The 23,262-nt window shown below is 31.8% G+C and overlaps 1 long non-coding RNA gene across 1 annotated transcript; it reads left to right on the forward strand.

Moving 5' to 3' along the window:
* Positions 1 to 495: 495 nt before the first annotated feature.
* LOC143066527 (uncharacterized) lies at positions 496 to 9,209 on the forward strand. Its single transcript, XR_012975648.1, has 4 exons — positions 496 to 814; positions 2,585 to 2,941; positions 5,484 to 5,663; positions 8,519 to 9,209. It is a non-coding gene; the product is annotated as an uncharacterized LOC143066527 (long non-coding RNA).
* The last annotated feature ends 14,053 nt before the right edge of the window (positions 9,210 to 23,262 follow it).

The raw sequence follows: 23,262 nt of genomic DNA on the forward strand, positions 1-23,262 counted from the left end.
AGAGTAAAAACCTCCGGTTATAAAATAAAACCAACGAAATCACATCAACTATAAGAGGAAAACAACAGAACAACAGAAACACTGAACTGCAACAAAAACAAACGCCATTATACCCAGAAACAGATAATTTGATAATAAATGTCTTATTCCTGTCTTGGTACAGGTCATTCTACGAAAAACTATGGGGGTGAAAATGGTTTTATGGCTAGCTAAACCGCCCGCTTATATAGCAAGGCTAAAATACCGCTTAAATGACAACACTACGTGGCAGTCTAAGAGTTTGAAATCTTATTGGATGAAATTTGTAGTTTTTATGCCATTAGCATGATTTTAAAGTTATTTAGGGGACAAAACAGCGGATACCTTATGACATTGTCAACCATTCAGGTTTTAAGGCAAATGGCAGGCATCATCGTGATTTTTCTATTCCTTAAAATAGTGCAATACGGTAACCATTGTTTAATTCATTGGCATTCATGTTCTTATCCAGATACTTTTTGTACCGACACCATTGCTTTAATGAATTCTGGACCAGCTGTGATAACATGTTATCTTAACGACACAGCTACGTTTACGGTTATAAACGTAACGTACTGGAAATTAGGAGCAACTGATGTTCAGCAACTAGCTTCAATTGATGACAGTTATAGTATCACAATGTTCGCAATGGAAGAAATTGTATCAATTAGTATATCAAATAATATTATCAACCTAACAGTACTAAACCCGTCATGTACGAACGAGGGAACATTTGCTGTAGTTACAGATATCAATGGATTAACGATAAAGGGCCAAGGAAAGTTAAGCGTAATAAGTATGTCGTCATTAAATAGAATTTGTTTTAAAACATGATATTTTCCAAACAAGAATGTATTTATAATTCACTTGAGGCATCATCCTTTTTATGGCTGTATTATTTCCAGCAATTTTTAAAGGCTATTAATTACATAATATTTTATTCGTTGTGATATTTTTCTGTATGTACACCTGCATGTTTTAATTATTCATAAGGTATTATAATGCAAATTCAGCGGACCAATTGATCTTATTTGATGACAACAAGTGTAAAATCATCTATCTACCTGTCTGTAAGGGAATCAGACCTTTTGAAATATGGAATGTATTGACATGCTATTTCTTTGAACAAAAAATACAAAACACACAGTTTGTTTTGCCAGAGGCATACAATGTGTGTTACATTGTAGTGTTGTGTCGTTGTTCTCCTCTTACATTTAATGCGTTTCCTTCAGTTTTATTTTGTTACCCCGATTTTGTTTTTTGGCCATGGATTTATGAGTTTGAACAGCTGTATACTACTGTTGCCTTTATACAATTTAAGTCACCTTGTGATGTTGCCAAAAACGATAACACCATTTTGTCAAAAGGGGTAGACCCCTTTTTGGTCCCTAAAATATAGCATATTTACATATTTGTTTTGTCAAATATAAACTTTGAGCTTAAATGAATTAAAAGTAAAATCACAAAAATACTGAAGTCTGAGGAAAATTCAAATCTGAAAGTCCCCAATCAAATGAAAAATTCAAAGGATAAAGCACATTAAACGAATGGACTACAACTGTCATATTCCTGACTTGGTACAGGCATTTTCAAAAGTAGAAAATGGTGGATTAACCTGGTTTTATAGCGGTAAACCTTTCACTTTTATAACAGTCCATCAAATTCTGTTATTTTTACAACGATGCGAGAACAAAACAGACATAATCGGTAATTTTCGACTTTTTTACAATACCATGCATATGTATCAGATACTATCATCATTAGTTCATTCAAACAAAATAAATTCTTCACAATGTTAGCATTTGTGCTAATTTCAGACAGAATTAGTCTAAGATGGAATAGACCGCACTTGTGTTTAGTCTTAGGTTGAGACTGATCATAATGGGGCCACTTACATGTAAGACAACAAGTATCTAAAAATTGAAGTTACACGTAGTCAAAGCTTCAAGTACAATCAGATATATGTTAAATCTTTTCACTTTTAGTGAATTACTTCATAATAAGGAACTTAAATTGAATAAAGGTAACATTTAATTTAAATAGTTTCCGGGAAAAAAAATTGTATGATAGAAAATCTTCTCGTTATTTTAAATGCATGTTTCAACGAACAGCATTTGAAAATAATATCCGATATTTTTTTTTTTTTTTTATATTTCTGTAGGGAAACTATTTAGATATGAATGCATTGCATAGCAATGATAGCTACAACTCAACTAGTATATTAAGCACACAACAGAACTATTCAAATCGCCATAAGAACGCATGACACAAATTACAACCGGAAGTTCAGCAAACTACAATCACTTTAAACTTGAAATCTTTGACTCAACACTTTAAAGTACATACCAATAGGGTTTTTAACCCATTTATTAAGAAGCATACCACAAAGGGGTTACATTGTTACTTAAATATTATAACATTAAAGTGTGCTTAATCACATTGCAGATATAATTAAACATTTAGTTTTTCAACAGTCATAACGTTTCATGCTACTTTATTTTAAGAAATTATCATGTTCAGCTTTTTTTATTTGTAAAGATTTTATTCTCTTTTTTTTCTCATTAAGGTAAACCAAATGGAGATGCAACCTTGCAACTACATCCGGATCAAATCGAAGGACTTGAGATTTATAGAACTTTTTCACTTCATTCTTGCATAATTAATGTTGGATATCCACCAGGTGATATTAGTATTGAAATGATGAAACAAGATGATACGGAATTTACAACGTTGAATGTAGACTTGCATACTTCCAAAGACGTCATTAACAATACGGCATGTTCTATAATCCGAACAGTTACATTTGGTTTCGTTTTTACTGCTGCTATGGACAGGGCTACTATGCGATGTAGTGTTACGCATGATTTGTTTACTGAAGAGTCTTTTGTTTACTCGAACAATGATACTGTATCCCTAATATCCAGTAAGTTGACATCGAAATGCTAACAAAGCGTGTAAACAATGCTAAAAAATTTTACACAACTTCATAACATTATTTGTTTAAACATTGTAGCTAAAATGACTTGTTTAGAATGAGTAAGTTGTTCAAGAATATTTTCAAAGGTAAACATTGAACAGTAAGGCATTACCTAAGGAATAGTAAAACCATTTAAAAGCATTTCCACTCTATTTCTAAGTATTGAAAATATTATATAACAATTGTAACTAATGTTCGGGGTCAATACAAGCGTAAATGGCTTTAAGAAAGGCAAAATATACCAAAAGAAATATTCAAACTAAAAAATGATTTTTTTTTTAATATATAATATTGCATTCGAATAATAACAGAAAACACACAAACAAATACGATTTATCTGACCTACCATTTGGTATTTATGGAAGATGCAATATTTCAATCTGAAGAGAAATCTATAAAAATGATCAGTTATCATTTGATGTATTTACAAAGACATGTCTTAAAGAAGTTTTCTACCTTTAAGTTGATATAGCTTAGTCAGTGATAAAAGAGGGACGAAATATACCAGAGGGACAGTCAAACTCAAAATCGACAATAAACTGACAACGTCTTAGCTAAAAATGAAAAGGACAAACAGACAAACAATAGTACACATAACACAACATAGAAAACTATTGTCGGCCAGATAAAATTTGGATATTCATGTAATAATCCAAGTACGAATTTTCTTGTCCAATTTAATTGCAAAATTAATAAATATAATTAGGCAAAAAACCTTAAAAAAGAGAATACAACATCGTACTTCGTTCAAAACTCACCGAAAAATTATTTTAGATATCACATGAATACGACTTCAAGGGAACATGATAAACAAATTTCAATAAAACTTTACCAATGTAAGCGTCCTAATAGCTAGAAAGCGTTTACGTTCATCAGAAATGTTTACAGTCAAATATCTGATGCGCGGGATACTTAAGGGACTACTCAATACTATGAATGAAGTAGATTTGACTCGTTTGCTTTTTCATTTCATAAAATTTGCATTTTTTTTATTTGCATTGACTTGACCTGTTAACAAGAACACAGGATTTCAAGAGTTTTGAATAACACGATTTACAGAAATAGATCCATTGGATGTAAAGCAGTTTGGACCAACACTAGTTTAAATAATTGAAAAGCTAAAAATAATGTGCGATTAAATCGTTCAACTAATTTTCATCGAGTAAACTACTTTAGGTGGTCTTACACGTTGAGTTAAAATAAAACGTGAAAAGGAATGAATGAATGAATGAACTTTATTCTCACAAACTACATGTCATAGTTACAGAGAAAATATATTTTTACAATTACATATATGATTATATAAGCATGCACATGTGTGAACAAAACTAAACTAAAAAAAGGAATAATTTTGTACCCTTATTAAATATTACAAGTATTAAAGCAGAATATTCATATGCCAATACAAATTGTGCCTTCTAAAGTTTATAATCGATCATGTTTGGTGTGAACTAAGAAGCAGTTGTACAAAACTTCAATCAACGAAACTACTGTGATATGCTGTACATTTAAATATGAGAGATACAAAGGTGACTCTCTATTATTTAGAGTTGGTTTAAGACAGAACAAGTAGGTCAAAAAGAAAAAGAAAAAAAAAAAGAAAATTATAAAACAAAAAGAGAACTTGGCATCAGAAAACCTCAATAAGCTTTAATATACCGAATAGTAAACAGTCTTGATCCATTTCATTAAAACTGTGAAAACTATGAAAGAAGAAAGTAGGAAATATGTATAACAAATTAAAATTTAGCATATTCATAGTTATGATTCGCACAAACCAATAGTCCGGAAAGGTTAATTAAATATGTGACAAAAAAGTAATTAAATCAGTAAAGACTATACACGTACCTATTACAAACTTTGATATAGTAGCAACATGAATATTGTAAGCGCAAACCACACCTCTCATATATTGGTAGGATATTATGAACATATGGTCTGGTAAACCATATACGTATCAAATGAAATGTATCAAAACTAAGTGTATATAATAGAATTGAGATTGACATTGGGGAATGTGTCAAAGAGACAACAACCCGACCACAAAGCAGATAGCAGCCGAGGGCCACAAATATGTCGTCAATGCAGCGAGAAAATCCCGCACCTGGGGGCATGATTCAGCTGCCCCTAAAACTATGTGTACTAGTGATAATGGATGTCATATTAAACTCCGAAATATATCAAATCAAGGTTTTTAAAGTTAAAACTGTGCAAAATAGCATAAAACACAATGGTGGCATCGGACACTTGGATATTTGTATGTTTTTTATATTTTGTTTTTCCTCCTATATATATTTACTTTTGTTTCTATCATGATGTTTTATTTCACTATCAAAGACGGTTGATATGATTGACTATTTCGTTTCAAAAAATTTTAATTTTTTATGAATTTCTTTAATTCTGTTTGAATAATTATTTTGTTATTTTACTGGTTTTATTCCAGAGACATGACATACTTGAAATAATATCTATATATTGATATTTGCAGTTTACTTTTGCAAAAATCAAACTGACGCACGACGTTTTCATCCACATCCAACAAATTGTCATGATTTTGTTCTGTGTGAAGAAGACGTACCATATGGCAAACCTTGTCCATCAAGTCTTTGTTTTGGAGTAACTGAAACAAATGGATGTAACTTCTGTGATCAAGTTATATGTCCAGCAGGTAAGTCAAACTTTTTGCAAGATATAATATCATAATATAAAGTGAGAAGGGAAACTGAGGACTGGTTTAAAAAAAACAACACAGATGTCACATGCTTATCTTCAGAAAATAATTGTTGAAAAATATTATTTTGAATATTCGTGCTATCTTATATGTACTTCCGTCTGAGGTCGTAGTCGTTGAACATGAAATTGAGTACATATGTATCATTTTAACTGAAGCCAACTTAAGAAAATGAGTTTTCCTTACTGCTTGTTTAATGATAAATATGATATGGTACGGTAGTAACAGATCTGTTTTTAACGGTATGATATTTTCTCTTAAAGATTGAACTACAACACCAGTGCCTGATAGCAGTACATTTGGATATTCAATTCCTATGATTAAACATTTTCTATAAAATGAGTAGTTTAATCGATATAACAAGAGGTTCAAAATGCCTGTTTCGCTCACCTAGGCGTATGTACACTATAAACAATATCCAATATCTGACATTAACAGGTCCAGAACTCTAGATTTCTTTACGTCAGAATATATCTGCATAGTAATTTCCAAAACACAAGGCCAATACGGCCTTGAAAAACTAACCAATCGACTCAATGAGCTACAATTGCATTGTGGGCTACTACGAGTTTACTACAACCGATTCTCAAAATATATGTTTTTGTTCTGCGAAATGTGATTATTGTAAAATGTATAGCATAATCTTTAATTTGCATGCTCAGATTAAAAAAAGTATTGTTTACGGGCTTTTTCGACTATTCGACTTTCTTTTTCGCCCTGTTAAAGTTGTTGAACAGGTTTTTTCAATTGTTATTCATTGTACCTGTGCAATAATTTTACGACATGAAACAGTGAAATTTCAGATGAAATGACCACTGTCCACTATGAAATTTTTTGAGCTCTTTTAAACCTGTATAATGTCATTCCAAAATCATTTCTGCCTAGAAAAACACGAAAACTTTCATTGAAACACTTCTTTCTGTACTGGATGTGTAAAATTTATCAGGACCTGAACTGAAAGTAAGAACATCATAATATTCATTATGCTAAAATTAAGTGTTATGAAAGCGGCAGGGCGGATTCAGTCATTTTAAAAAGGGGGGTCGGGTCCTAACCCAGGACAAAAAAAGGGGGGGGTCCAACTACATGTAATAATAATAATAGTAAAAATTTCTATAGCGCCCTATATAACAATGAAATCACTCTAAGGCGCTTTACATATATATATACATGATAAAAATATATTAAGTTAACCACAAAACAAAATGAAATAAAAAATGTTATGTTTAAAAGAACTAAAAACGTATATATGAAAGATATATGAACATAAATAATTATATTGATAGAAAAATAATAGAATTAAAATCAATAATAAGTACAAAAAAAAATAAAATTAAAACATAGAAAGCGAAAATATATTAAAAATTTAGCAGAAAGATTATAATAAATAATTGAAATGGTCATGAAAACTTTTGCTAGAATAAAAATTGTACGAAGAAAACAAAAAAACAAAAATCACAGCACATTTTCAAATAAAAGGAATAAGAATAAAGATAACAGCTTATTAAACGCAAGTCTGTAAAAATATGTCTTCAATTGTTTTTTAAAACACTGAACAGATTTAGAGTGACGAATTTGTACAGGTAGATTGTTTCATAGGGTAGCGGCAGCACGATTAAATTGTGTCCATTTAAATGCATTGATCGTTCAAAAAAAGGAGAGTCCAACTCACGTCACCCCCCTTTGGATCCTCCACTGAGCGGGTACGGTATATAGCTAAATACATCTTATATAGCTTCATCCATCGATAAAGTCCGTTAGTTGCTAATTTTATCACAAAATATACCTGGCTGCTGTCATGTTGACGTATGTGAAATATCTCCAATATTTAAAGCCTTTGGATCACATTTGGTGCCATATTACCTATTATTTTTATTCTAAAACGTGCTTTGTATATATAAATAAGAAGATGAGGTATGAGTGCCAAATGAGACATCTTTGATGGCTGACTATGCAGTATGGGCTTTGCTCATTGTTGAAGGCCGTATGGTGAACTATACATGTTAATTTCTGTGTCATTTTGGTCTCTTGTGGACAGTTGTCTCATTGGCAATCATATCACATCTTTTTTTTTTTATATTAGATCCAACGCTGCAATTTTTACAAAACATATCAATTGTTCCACCTCGTCGCACATACCTATAAGGATAACATCATCACAGCTTATTACCTAATGCATGTAGAGCAAAACTTTGGTTATGTTGCTTGCTTTGTTTGTATATTGTATCATCAGGTCAAAATATATCTACTCTGAAATTTTGAGATGAATCATTCCTTCTTACTTTAAGGATCACTCTGCTCCTATAGTATCGTATTCCTACACAAACCCTGTTGCATCTTAACATTCTTATCACAACAAAGTGTTGCACAAACTAAATATTGATGACTTCAAAGCTAAACCACCTGATTGCGCCTGTTCACATTCCAATTTCGTGTATAATCCTGCTGGCCATATAATTTCTGGAGACCTAAACATAGTTAATAACTACAAGTTGAGACCACTTTTGTCCAAGGGTCCGAAATACAGAGAGCCACAGCCAATCAATTGGAAGCGGAAATTCAAACTTCTAAAGGATTCTGTTGAGGGTTATGCATAAGACTGGTCAAAAAGAGAACATGTTGAAGTTGACACTCTTTCGGAGTGGTAAAATCAGTGAGGTTATTGATTCAGATAAAAGTAAGTAAGCTTAGAGGGTCAATCAGCACCAAAGCTCCTTCCATCTTTAAAGACCCTCAGGTCATAGAGGAGTTGTCCTGCCACCATGACAAATATGTTGTCGTTCCAGCTGCAGGAAACACTACTTTGACTGTCTGATTGAGGAACTCGGGATAAATAACACACTTGGAAGTACTACATATACACTAAGTACGCTTACGAAGCAGGGGATCCGGGAAAACCACAAATCGGTTCTTATCTCCTTTGGTGTTAATACAAAGGATGAATACCAGGATCTTCCATCCTTATATTAGATTCCTAACCTTCACAGGAATCCTTTTTTTGTTGATTTGTTGTTCATAACGGTTTACATAATGTTTCGCCTCAATGGATTTCCAATTATTGAAGTTAATACAAAAACGATACTTACATTAAATCTATGTTCTTGTCATCCCCTTATCCGTATTTTAAAGTCAGAATTTAATGTCCGTATCACAATAATATATATTCACAATATTGCACGTTACTTTTTACAACTTATACAGGCAAATATTATAGAAAGTCATTAAAAAACACACCGGTAACAGTAGGTGTTTTCCCTTTAGACCGATCGTTTGTGTGTGTTTGATTATTCAAAATAAGAACGTTTGATATCCATTGAGCCGTTTCTATAAAAATTTTTGTGTATAAATATTATAATAACAATAGTTGTGATTTATTCAATTATTTTTCATGCCTTCATGCTTATTTGAAAATTACAAATTTATGTTATGTGCTATATAAATATAATGTATATTCATGTATATTATGGAGAAGACGGAACTAAGTTGAAAAAATTGTGTCAAATCCATTTGTTTCGAACAATAAAATATGTTTAAAGTAAAACAAGAATCCTTATAAAGAAAGGTATTTTTCAGGTTCTTCCAAGTGTTTCACTAAACCCCTTTCTAGAGTTCTAACTGCCATACTCACTGCAGTCAGAGAAGGACTTCAAAAATATTCCGAAACGGCATATTCAATAAGTGGTGTTAATCAGATGTGGATACTGAAAAAATTCAAAAGAATTATTGGTGAAATTACAATCTCAATCATTAAAACATTGTACCAACATAAATCCTTTGATTTTTCAACTCTTTATACCACTTTTCCACATACTAAACTTAAAGCTCGACTGAAATTGGTACCAATTGTGCTCCTCTACTTGCAGATTTGTTTTTGTATTCCTATGAAGCAGAATTTATCCAAAGGCTTGTACAGAAAGGAGAAAAGAAATTAGCCGAGTCTTTCAATTTCACCTTTCAGTATATTGATGATGTACTGTCTCTTAATAATAATAGCTTCAGTGATCACTTACATTTGATATATCCTAGTGAATTGATATTAAAGATACTACCGACAAATGTACAGCTAAATCTGTTTCATATTTAGACCTTTTTTCTCGAAATGACTACTGATAGGTTGAATACCAAAATTTATGACAAACGCGATGATTATAATTTTCCTATAGTCAATTTTCCATTTCTGTGTAGCAACATCCCAGCGGCACCAGCATATGGAGTAAATGTGTTTCAATTGATACGTTACTCTAGAATATCTCAAAGTACGTTGATTTTGATGAACAAATAATACTGCTTTCTCAAAAGTTGCTAAGACAGGGCTATGAATCTATCAAATTAAGGTCATCACTCGAGAAATTGTACGGTCGCCATCATGAGCTGATTGGCCATTATGACAAAAGTGTGTCCGAAATCATATCTGATATTCTTCCTCAGTCATAATAACCTTCAATCATTACTAAACTGAAGAAAGAAATAACACGACGGGTGCCGTATACGGTGCAGTAAATGCTTACCCTTCCGGAGCACCTGATTTTACTCCCGGTTTTTAGTGGAATTCGTGTTGTTTCTTATTTCTTATTTATGATTGTTGATGTAAATGTCCTTTGGTTTTGTGAGTCTTTGTTTACTCCTTGGTTTTGATTGTTATTGTCATATACACTATGAGGATCTAACTAATAGCACAAAAGTCAGAAATTACATTGAACATTGCACTTGTTGTCAAGCTATAAAGTTTTATGTTGACATAACTATCATTTGAAGAATATTTGATTTTATCATGTTTATTGTCTATTTTGGTTTAACTGAAGAAACTACTTCACAAGAACCTATGTTTCCAATTGGTAAGAAATAAAAGTATGCCGTTATCGTTGCTTTTGTTAAGTTAGAGGCTTTCATCTGTGTTTACATATTGTCTTAATTGGAGGACGTTACAATAAAGACAGAAATACTCAGTCAAAGAGATTTCTTTTTAAATTCCACATGAAAGGTTGTAAATTCCTTACAGGATGTTAAAAAAATACGTAGCTTTAATACTGAAGTTTTATTATGTCAAAGGTAACCAATTCAATTGCATTTATAGTTGCATTGTAAATATAAGTTTTATTCGTATACCCAAAACAAATAATTCAACTACGGAAATTAAGTGACTGAATTTGTTAAAATTATTAGCCATATAGATAGTAAATATTAGTTATTAATTCATGCAAATTGCATGTACACAAAACTATTAAGTTTTGATAATCGATATCGGTGATTATAAGGTGCATGCGAAGTAATTAATATGTACTGATTTTAGTTATTCTGATTTATATTTTAGGTGATTCTGAGAAAAGTTTTTAGCAGTACAAAGTTATGTTTTTAGTACTTTGTTTTTAACGCAATCATAGGTTTGAACGTTGTTTTCAATTTAGGCAGCCCAAATGAAATAAATATAAACAAGTCTAAATTGAAAACAACATTCAAACCTATGATTGCGTTTGTTACAAAACGTGCATGTAAAACAAATTTCGTTGTAGAGGGATCTAAATACAGCACAAACAGTCTTTTCCAAAACACACAAAGAGTTATAAAGTATTTTTTTACAAAACGCTGACTGTCATTAACGATTGCCAAATAAATATGTAAAAAGTATCTTTAATAAAATTTTATACAAAACAAAAAACAATAGACGTGCGGCAAGATGTTATATCACAAACATGAGGGGCAAAAATTTGTACACCATATTTATTTATATATATAATTCGTCCAAACATCAGCCAAACAATGTTACATCTGTAAACTTCCTTTCGCAAATGTTTTGATCTTCCCGAACCTGGATTATGGGATATCATGGCATAGAATCGCTTTGCACTACACCCGACGGGCTAGACCACTCGGCCACCAAGGCTCTACAATAATATAGCTTTCGGTTGCCGGGTGTTACCCGTCAGTTTTTATCTCTATGAAAATGCTACAATTATTTATTATAAATGCATATGATTAAAAAAATAAGTCAATCTAAATGATACACAACACGATTTATTCTTTATTTTACTCTGTTTCTATTCTTTTTTGCTTGTATGCAGACATGGGCTACCATCTCTCTCCTTTATGTCACTATTTTGTTCTACATTTACTTTTATTTGAACAATCATGCAAACAGTAGCGAGTAGCGAGAATTATGAATACCCCAAAACCAGGAGCTCATCATACCATTTTTTCAAAAATTGATATTTCATTTTGTTTTTACATGTGAGAATCACTAAATTATGCCATGAGCTATTCATTTCAAATAGTGCATCAAAATTAATTGTAGGTCTAAAACTAACACCATATTAATCAACTGAGTAAGATCCATAGAAAAGTAGGTAAAACAAAAATGTGCCTGACCACTTCTTTTTTCATAATTTGTAATTGATTTTATAAGTCAATCTTCAATCTATCTTGAATACAAAGGGATTAATAGCAGATGATAGTGTAATACCCTAGTAAACAAAACGTTGTTCTCTTTTTTTTTCTTTTTTTTGTTATTGGACGGCCTCTTAACTTATCACTTTGCTTTGTTGTTGTTTGATAAATCATCAATACAAAATTAATTCAAATGAAGGACAACGTTTTGTCATTATTTTAGACATACTGTAAACATACTTTGAATTTGGTATACTCATAAACACAAGTTCATTGTTTGTTTGTCAGATGTGTTCTGTAATATTTCAACGGTAGGATGGAACTCTGGACCGGTTGAAATGGTATGCAAATTAAAAACTAGTGATTTTAACGTATTGAATTTAACATTCAGGGCATCAGCTAATGCCATTCCGACTGTTATATATATCACAGATTCAGAGTAATGGAAATATTAAAATGATTTTTTGAACCAAGATAATGGTGTAACTTTTACCCATGTACGTCAGCTTGTTACTATTTCAATACTTAATACTTCATGTTCGAATGGTGTCTTCTATGGACTTGTGGCTGTAGGTATACATGGGGTAGCCGAAGGAGCATCAGAAGGTAAGCTTATTGTAGGAAGTATGTAATATATACACATTTAAGGAATATAGTATTTCTACTATAAATTTGATAAATAAATGGAAAATAGCAGTGTTAAGTAATACTTATGTACTTTAAATATAACCGTTGCTTCCTGCTTATATACATCATAAATTAAGATGGCATTTGTAATTTACTTTACTTTATCTTTCGTTTTAGACATAATAAAGCTACCATGCACAGACAATTTTTTTTATCTGTTTCATTCCGTTAATTTAGAACTATTAATTGAAATAAGAGAACACCCACTTTTTATCTGTTACGATTTCAGAAAGAAAGAGGCACTTCATGGACACTCGAATCATGTGAAAAGTTATGAGATACGAAAATGCTTAATTTTAATATGCACTAGAACACACCCGTGATATCGCGGGTCCGTGACTGAATTAAAGTATATAACTATGCGCAAGCCTTATTTTAGTATTATCATTGTCATCTGATAAATTCAAACTGAGTATAAGATACACAGTTTTCTCTGATTTCAAATCTTTCTGTTTGAACCCATCGAACTGAAACTTATCAATTATTGGTAATATCAATTATTTGGAAAAAAAAGGTCCTGGAATGGAGTATTTTTTAATCAACAGCATTGTCCTATATAAGTTATAAATAAAGTTGAATTCTTTGATTCGCTGGTTGCCCGCTAACAAAATGAAAACTGTACCTATACGCCTTATTTTTAGTCCAGATTTTTAGTATGCGTATTGTTATCTTAGAAAGTCTTACTGATTAAAATACTACAATAGGTAACAATTTGACAATGAATGACCGAATTTAGTAGTGTCAACCCTGCGATTAGTATTCGTATTGTTATCTTAGAAAGTTTTGATAAATTAACTGTTTAGAAAATTTTAAATTCTTGAAATACTAAGGCGTTTCCACCTCAGGCATAGATGACCTTAGCTGGATTTGGCAAAACTTTTAGGAATTTTGGTCCTCATTGCACTTCAACTTCGTACTTTATTTGGCCTTTTTAACTTTTTTTGATTCGAGCGTCACTGATGAGTCTTTTGTAGACGAAACACGCATCTGGCGTATACGCAAAGTTTAGTCCTGGTATCTATAATGAGTTTATTTACTGATCAAAATACTACAATAGGTAACAATTTGACAATGATTGATCGAATTTAGTAGTGTCAACCCTGTGATTATGACCCGTGTATATAGCATTATCCTAAATATACCGTTTGGTGGTGCGCCTGTCAGATGAGGAACGTACAGATAAGGTAATAGGTATAACAGGTGAATAAACTATTGGTATCGGTATCGGACTCGACACGAAACTTCTTAATTATTGGCAATATTAATTACTTGGAAAACAAAAGGGCCTGGAGTGGTTCTCCAATGAAACAACAATTTACAAACGTCTAAGCCTCTGGAGGTCGGGAATTGTACATACTATCTTCAACACTATTGTAAATGTCACAAAATATGTCCACAGAAACAAAAACACTGGTATACAACTCAGTGTGACCGCAGACGTTACATTTGATCTTTGACATGTTTGTTGAGTTCTGATCCTCGGCGTTTTAAAATAGATCGTTAATGTAACAAAAGGTAAATGGCTTTTTTAGAGATTTTGTGTGATAACTTGAATGCTTGTCTTACATTAAATGAAATAATTCTTACACCTAATTGTAAATCAAAATGGACATTACTGCTAGTTAGACTCATCCACATCTGTTAGAAGCCAGCTGCTAACCCACAATTGCTTATATTTGTTATATCATGTATTTTATAGGCAAACCTACCAATGAAGCAGTACTTACAGTCAAATCTGATCAAATTGCTGGTTTGGGAAGCTACAGAAATTGGAATCTCAATATTTGTGAAGCTAATATTGGAACTCTGGGAGGGGAACTACAAATTGAAATTCTTAATGTTGGAGAAACAGAATTGAAGATTTAGATATTGACATCGTTAACATTATTGAAAACAGTGACTCGTGTTCTATTGCAAAGAAAATAGAATTTGGAATAGTATTCACCTCCGATATGGATGAAGCTATAATTCGATGTAGAGTAAAATCAAATCTGTTTCCTGATGATCACCATATTGTTTATTCTTATAATGTAACCATTTCTCTTATTCCAAGTAAGTTAACTTAACAAATACATTAATTGCATCTATAAAGGGTATCTAGTGATGTTGGTAACCTAATGGAAACTTAACCTTTATGCCACTCGTGTAAAATATTTTCTGTCAAGGAATGATTAAATATGAAAGATGGAGTTGGTCTACATCTAGAAGACCATATCATACCAAACATCAACGACAAACCAATGAAAAAATGACCAAACATCCAAACCAAGAGGTAATAAGTAACATATAACAATAGACAGTGCATGTTAAGAATATCTGGTTTTGAAATGATCTAATTGTTCTTTTATATTTATGAATAATATGACAGAGACAAACACGGATCTGTCATCGACTTCAAATTTCGAAAGAGACATAACACAGAAAAAACAACAAAGCATGACCAGGTTTCTAGCTTTGAACAGTCATAAGAAAATGCGTTGGGTACAATTAGTTCCTCGAGATCTTTATAGTTCATTTTTAATCTCCGTCATATATTTATCTATAAATTTACATTGTTTACAGGAAAATAACACCATGTCAATTTCAATGTCATTCATATTTATAGACATACAATCAATACTATGCGTTCACAGTCGTCATTTACTTTGGTAGGACTATTAAATTCGCGTACAGAGATTTTCATAAACACAGAAGACTATTTCATAGATATACGAAGATGTGGTATGAGTGCCAATGAGACAACTCTCCATCTAAGTCATAATTTGTAAAACGTAAACCAATATAGGTCACAGTACGGTATTCATCACGGAGCCTGGGCTCACGCCGAACAGCAAGCTTTAAAGGGCTTTACAATTTACTTGTGTCAAACAATTTAAAACTACGGTCTTATCTATATTATGAACTAGAATCGAAAAACACCTATGGAACACATCGACAAACGACAACTATTAAACACAAGATTCCTGACTGAGGACAGCCACAAACAAATGCAGCGGGTTTAATTGTTTTAATAGGTACCAACCTTCACATCTCATCTGAGACAAAAGTGTAACATCACAACAAAGAAAGACATACTTTATAAAATCAATTGAAATTTCTTTTCTTTTCTCAATCAAGACATATTAACACAAGTGAACATATACTGAACGGAAACATTTGATCTATGACACAAGGTAAATACAAAATAAATAAAATAAGTCGTTAGATGTTAACCCATTCCAGAAAAACATCTATAACCATACATTTATTATGTTTATGTGAATAAAATATATACAATCTGAGTTAGGACATTTGACGTTTGATTAATTAGTGTATAACATCTTATTCTGAGTTAACTATACATATAACAGCATAAATAAAGACAACAATAGTATACCACTGTTCTAAAGTCATACATCAATTGAGAGAAAACAAATCTTGGTTACAAACTAAAACTGAAGGAAAAAACACATATGACTTTTCGTCAGAAAGCAGTACTCGATTATTAAGTTCTACGCAAGCCATCACGAGTTGGTTGACTGTTATAGAATTACTGTTTCACAGATGATATCGGATATTTTCCTTATGTCGTAACTACAATCCCCTTCTCTTCTGTGTTTTCTATGTTGTGTGGTGTGTACTATTATTTGTCTGTTTGTCTTTTTCTATTTTAGCCATGGCGTTGTCAGTTTATTTTCGATCTACCAGTTTGACTGTCCCTCTGGTATCTTTTGTTCTTCTTTTAACCCGAAACAATCACCTCCAGTTGATGAAGATATGAAATCTAAAGCACTCATTTCGAAATTTTAGTATTAACATATGTTTTCAAAAAGAAATTTTCGATATAAAAAAAAACCTTTTTTATGGCCTGATGTATGCGTTGTGTGTAGTTTTAAAAGATGATAAAAAAACAACTCGAAAATGGTATTTATTCCGACATGAAAATGATGACACTTATATCAACCTTTAATATGTCACGAGCACATGATTTAGTATAAAGTAAATGAATAAAAAAATTCTAAGAAAACGTTCTTGATCGATCCCGAAATTTAAAAGTCCCCTGAAATAAGTCTTGGTTAAGACTCTTCATTTTATATTTCTGTTCTTTATATATTTAGTTTTCCTTTGAATTATTCTATCGTTATCCATTCGTTTGACGTGTTTGAGCTTTTGGTTTTTACATTTTATTACAGTTTTGAGTTTTCCTCTAGCTCGGAGTTCTTTTTTTTATGATTTTCCTTTTTAAATGTTTTATAATGAACTCGGCAATGACTTCTCTATCATTTGCATTATAGATTATATAGATAAAAATTTCGTCGTAAAGTCGTTCACAATATCCGCCATATTGAATACCCAACATCTGTTTTATACGGATAAACCTCAATATAGCCCACACGTTTTCAAATCATGGGGTTGCTTTTGACAATGAGAAAAGCAGTATTGTGGTCTTTTCACTAATTAGTACGTTTTAAAATTGTCGTCGATACAGTTCTGACAGTTGTCCGATGGAATTTAAAAATATGGTCAGACACGATGCCAAAAAATAAAAGACATCCCAGTGAGTTCTCTTTTGGACAGAGATGACGCAGAGACTCCCGTGATGACTACCTTTTGTTGCTTCTTGGGCCATGTGCCGAAATAGCCATCACATCGTCTTAGACGATCATTATTCGAATACGAGGGTACAAAAAGTAACATTTTTGGACACCAACAACAATTACAAAGGAATGTTTCAACCCGTTGGTCGGCGGTGTAACAAATAACGTCCTCAGACTATTGGATTTATGTTGTGCTTTCTACACTGCTGTTTTGATCTGTCTTGATCTTTTTGCGATTTGTTGTCACGACGTTGTCAGATTTTGTGTCAACTGATGAGTTTTAAAGTCCCTTTTGTTATTTTACTCTTCTCTATAATTACAATACTGTTAAAATACAAGAATTCATTAAATACTACAATTTTCAATTACATCTGGTCACTTGAGCGGGACTTTGTGTTTTATGTTTTATGTTTTCACAATGCACAATGATTAATAGGCGGATTGGCAAATAACAGAAACATGATTAAAACCTTAACATTTATTTATTGTGTGTACGATAAAGTAATTCGTCATTATGACATATGCTTATCGATTTACTTCGTTGATTAACATGATATTTTAAAGATAAAGACGTTCTGAAATACAGAAAAAAACTCAATCCATAAATAAGTGAGTTCAAGATAAAAAATTTAGTGAATTCGTAGCAAATATTTTCTAGGTTTTCACTAATTTTTATCATTTTCAATTGCGATTTCTGAAATTTTTATATATTTTTTTCTAAACAACCTTTCCTTTTCAAGAATGTGACCTACCGAATTAGACTATTTACCGAGTTTCTAATAATATGAGCAACACGACTGATGCTACACGCGGAACAGGATTTGCTTTCCCTTCCGGAGCACCTGATATCACCCCCAGTTTTAGGTGGGGTTCGTGTTGCTTAGTCTTGAATTCTCAATGCTCAGTTTTGTGTATTATTATTTGTTTATTGCCTTTTTCTTTGTTAGCTATGGATTTGTCAGTTTATTTTCGATCGACGATTTTGACTGTCCTTCTGGTATCTTTTACCTCTCTCGTATAAAGCATTAATACAAAACCGATAACCAAAAGGTTTAATTACTTATATTATACCACAAACAACTGTAACAGTTACACAAGTTGGCGGTTTAGAACCATATAAAACTAGGTTTAAATCACAATTTAAAATGTCTATACCAAGTCAGGAATAGGATAATTGTTTTCCTTTGATTCATTAAAAGTCTGTTATATTTAAGTGTGTATAGAATTCCCATTATTTCAATAATACTTGATGTATTTACTACTTTAAACTAATAAAAAGGATTAATAACCATTATGCACTCACGAAGAAAGTTTTAAATTTTGGAGCTCAACAAATTATGGACGTTTGTGTATTGATTTACCATGACATTTTTAACATTATTTATATCTTTATGTCGACGGGTTACTATCTTAATTGCCTTTATCGTTTTAAATTTTTTTATACCTTAATACAATCAAAGAGCTGTTTAGATAAATGAGATGAAAAGTCTGAGAAGATACCAAGATCACATTTAGAATTAGCACATAATTTGAAAATAAATTGACAACGTAATAGCAGAACACAAACAACGTCGAAAATGAAATACCCGTAATGTTAAATTGATTGATTGATTTGTTTGTTTTAACACCACTTCCCAAACGTTTGTGCTATTTCAAGACGATCAATTTTTATTAGCTCCTTTTAAACCTACTATTAAAGCTTGGTTTTGCTAATTTGTGGCAGTCTTTTTTTATAGCTTCTTACATCTTTTTGGTAGATATCATTTGGCAATTTTTCACATCATATAATTTTTTGTTAAACTGAGGATAACGCTCTTTACGAGACACATTTAGGAAGTATGCATTTCATTTTTGAACAACTGTTTAGAGGCACTGTAGTAGAAAGTTTTCCCCGATTTTTTAAAATAAACAATAACAAATTTATCTGACATAGATCAGCATTGTAACAAATTAGCCTCTTGTAGTTTTCATCATGAATGAATATTAAAGAATATGTTATTTACAATTTTAACAGTGTATATATGTTAAGTATGTTTTTAAATGAACATAAGTTTCCATAGTGTGAGACTTTATTCATTATAGGTTGGAAAATACAAGCAAAGCTTATATATTTCTGTAGTGTCCTATATTTTGACTGTAGTGGAACCTTAACATCATTTACTTGTCACCTGATCAATATCAGCTATGTTGACTTAGTATAAAATTTGATATGATAAAATATAAGTGTAGCTTTTTTATTCCTATTTATGGTTTCCGTAGTATAAAGGTATACTAATAATATTATAAGACAAATTGTTACTACTCTTTTAAAGGTATTTCTCTAGTTTATATGCAAATTTTGTAGTAATAAAGACCAACTTTTGAGCATCAATGACGTAGATTTAACAATGATGACACATGAAGAAGTTACAGTTCATTTAAACAGCCAACGTATCGACACAAATGAAAGCATGACAATGGTATACGTAATTTATAAGTAAATGCATGTTTAGAAGGAATGTAACAAATATATGTTTACTTCACATACTGATCCCTGCTTGTTAAACAGTCAGTGACAAATATTTCAAACACGAGCAACATGATGGGTGCCACATATGAAGCAGGATCTGTATACACTTCTGAATGACCCGATATCATCCCCGGTTTCTGATTGGGTTCATGTTTCTCAGTCTTTAATTTTCTATGTTGTGTTTTGTATACAGTTGTTTTTTCAGTTCGTTGTTTTTCGTTTTTTTGCCATGACATAATCAATAATGTTCGACGTATTATTTGTAATTTCCCTTTTGCATTTGTTGTCTCTTTTAAGCAGTCTATACATTTATTTTAGAGCTATATGCTGACTTTTCATTCACTTGTACAAAACAACAACATATTGTATTACATGAAAAAACCCGCGAACACAATTTCACACAAGTGTTTTAAGACATATTACCATATTTTGTTTTCTATATACCATTAATAAAATTGAGAATGGAATACCGTATACCATATTCCATGTTTATGGATATAGTAAGATATGGTATGAGTGCCAATGAGACAACTCTCCATCCAAGTAAAAAAATTATAAAAGTGAACCATTATAGGTTAAGGTACGGCTTATGGTTTGTAACACTGACCGAAGATTATCATTTTTGTGTTTTCTTTGTACATGTTTATGGAGTTTTGTATCTCTATTTAGCTCTGGTCATCTTGTTTTTAGTCAAGCTGATCTTGGTTTTACTTAAGATTATGGTTTTCAAATGTCTCTTCAGTATACTGTACTTTTAGCATCTTACATTATGTATCATTTGATGTATTGAACGGACAAATATATGTATCCTTTCAGAATTACTTGGGACCAAGCACAGAAAATATAACAGAAATAAATTAGTGCTTTTTTTTTCAACCATTAGGTATGTACATTATTTAAATTAATTGATAAACGTATCATACTGTTAGATACGATAATACCTCAATAATACACAAATTCTCTAAAAGAAAATAACACAATATACCGACACTATATTTTTTATAAAACTTCTTGTCATTATATCATCATTAAATATAAAAAAAGAAGATGTGGTATGATTGCCAATGAGACAACTGTCAACAAGAGACCAAAATGACACAGAAATTAACATATTCAGCTATAAAAGGCACCGATATGACAATGTAAAACAATTCAAACGAGAAAACTAACGGCCTTATTTATATAAAACAAATGAACGAATAACAAATATGTAAGACATAAACAAATAACAACCACTGAATTACAGGCTCCTCACTTCTACAGAACTGTCCACCAACTTTCCATCATTGAAAATATATTTGTCTAGAAATTAAAGCTACGGACCCTACTTAATTTCTTAAATAATAAATAGTAAAGCAATAGTGAACAATTGATTAAAGTTATTTAAGAGAACATTAAACAAAATTATTAACAAAAATAACAAACTCCAATGTAAATTAAAGCAAGGGGTAAATTCATAAAACAAAAATAAACTCTCAACTAACTCAACAATAGGAACTAACAGAAAATGAATGTCGTACTCCGGAATTGGTACATACTGTATCCAAGGAAAATGGAGGGTGTGAACTGGTTTCACACCTAGATTACTTGATCTTCACCTGGAAACCCAGATTTTTTCTCTCAATCGATTTATATCTTTCGAACAGCGATATACTACTGTTGCCTTTATTTATTCAACCGGTGTTAAATACGTAATATTGCAACTAAACGTTTGTTTCAGTGAGTAAAATAGAAAGAAAAAAAAAACATGATAACAAAGCGAACTAACATCAACATTATCGACAGGTAAATATTAATGGCTAGAATGATGTTGAACATACCCATGTATTTTTGTTATGCAACCTATTTCGATCAAATATTTGAAATATCCTAGTTTTGTTTTATTCTGTCTTTGCAGAATGGGAAACAAAAACAAATAATAACTTTTATCCAATAGGCCCATCGGTAGCAGCAAAACTGAATTATGAAGCGTCTACACCATCACGTCACTGGAAAACACAACGTACGGTTACCCTAAAAAAGAGGCACACATAATTTCATGCATTGACTGAAAAACAATCACGTCGGATTTGTGAGTTTGACTGTCCCATTGGTATCGTTCGTCCCCCTTTTTGAAGACCTCATTTCGTCACGGTTAGGAGAGAGCGTCGGAAATTTTTCATCAATGTAAAGACACATAAATATTAGTGAGTAAACTTCGTTTTCTTTGAAGAATAACAAAGCAAAGTTGAATAAAGAAATCAATACTTTTTAGTTGGCAGGGAGCTAGATTTTTAAAAAATCAAGCATTAGAAGTACAAGAAGTATATTCTACACTTAGACTGGAAATAAAATTGAGAATGGAAATAGGGAATGTTTCAAAGAGACAACAAAACTATCATAGAGCAGACATCAGCAGAAGTTCACCAACAGGTCTTCAATGCAGCAATAAATTCCTGCAACCGGAGGCTTCCTTCAGCTGACCCCTTAACAAATATATATTAGTTCGTGAACGAACGCCATACTAAACTCCAAATTGTACACAAGAATATAAAATTAAAAATAATACAAGACCAACAAAGGCCAGAGGTTCCTGACTTGAGACAGGCGCAAAATTGTTTATGAGATCTCAACCCTCACCCGACACCTCTAGCCAATGCAGAAAAGTAAACGCATAACAATACGCACATATATTGCAATCATATTGTGCCTCCATCAAGTCGGTCGTTGAACAAAAATGTCAATTAATATATAGAGTTAACGTGTTATTGTATTACGGATCGGCCTGAAACCTGCTATATCGTTAAAGTCATATTATTATCAATGTGAAAATTACGTAAAGTGACGTGTGTATCTAAATCAAACATGATCGTGACAGGGCGTTAACTGTGAGTAAATCAACCAATGCTTACATTATCCAAGGTCTCCTCGGCATTGCAATTAGTATGAAATTCAAAACAGTGTAGCTGTGGCCATTGATTGACACATTAAAATCATTCATTGACTGGGACAATTTAGGTGAACGTTTGTATGTAACGACCAGTGCTCACTTTTAAAGACACTTAAACTATGGGGTCACCAAAGGTTCTCAACACCTAAATAAAGTAATTCGAAAAATTAATCAGAAATAACACGATATTTTGATTTATATCAATTATATAAATCAAAACACAAAGGTTATTCCTGATTAATTTTTCGAATTATTTTATAATTAAAGGCGTTAAGAAACCTTTGTTGACCCCACAGTTTAAATGTCTATCGTAGGTACGTCATGAACAGTGGTTGTTACAGACAAACGTTCACGTAAATTGTCCCAGTCAATGGATGATTTTGATGGGTCAATCAATGGCCACAGCTACACTGTTTTGAATTTCATACTAGTTTAGTTTAAGCTTCAATGATA

The sequence above is a fragment of the Mytilus galloprovincialis genome, chromosome 3 (genome assembly GCF_965363235.1).
Source record: "Mytilus galloprovincialis chromosome 3, xbMytGall1.hap1.1, whole genome shotgun sequence".
Lineage (NCBI taxonomy): Eukaryota > Metazoa > Mollusca > Bivalvia > Mytilida > Mytilidae > Mytilus > Mytilus galloprovincialis.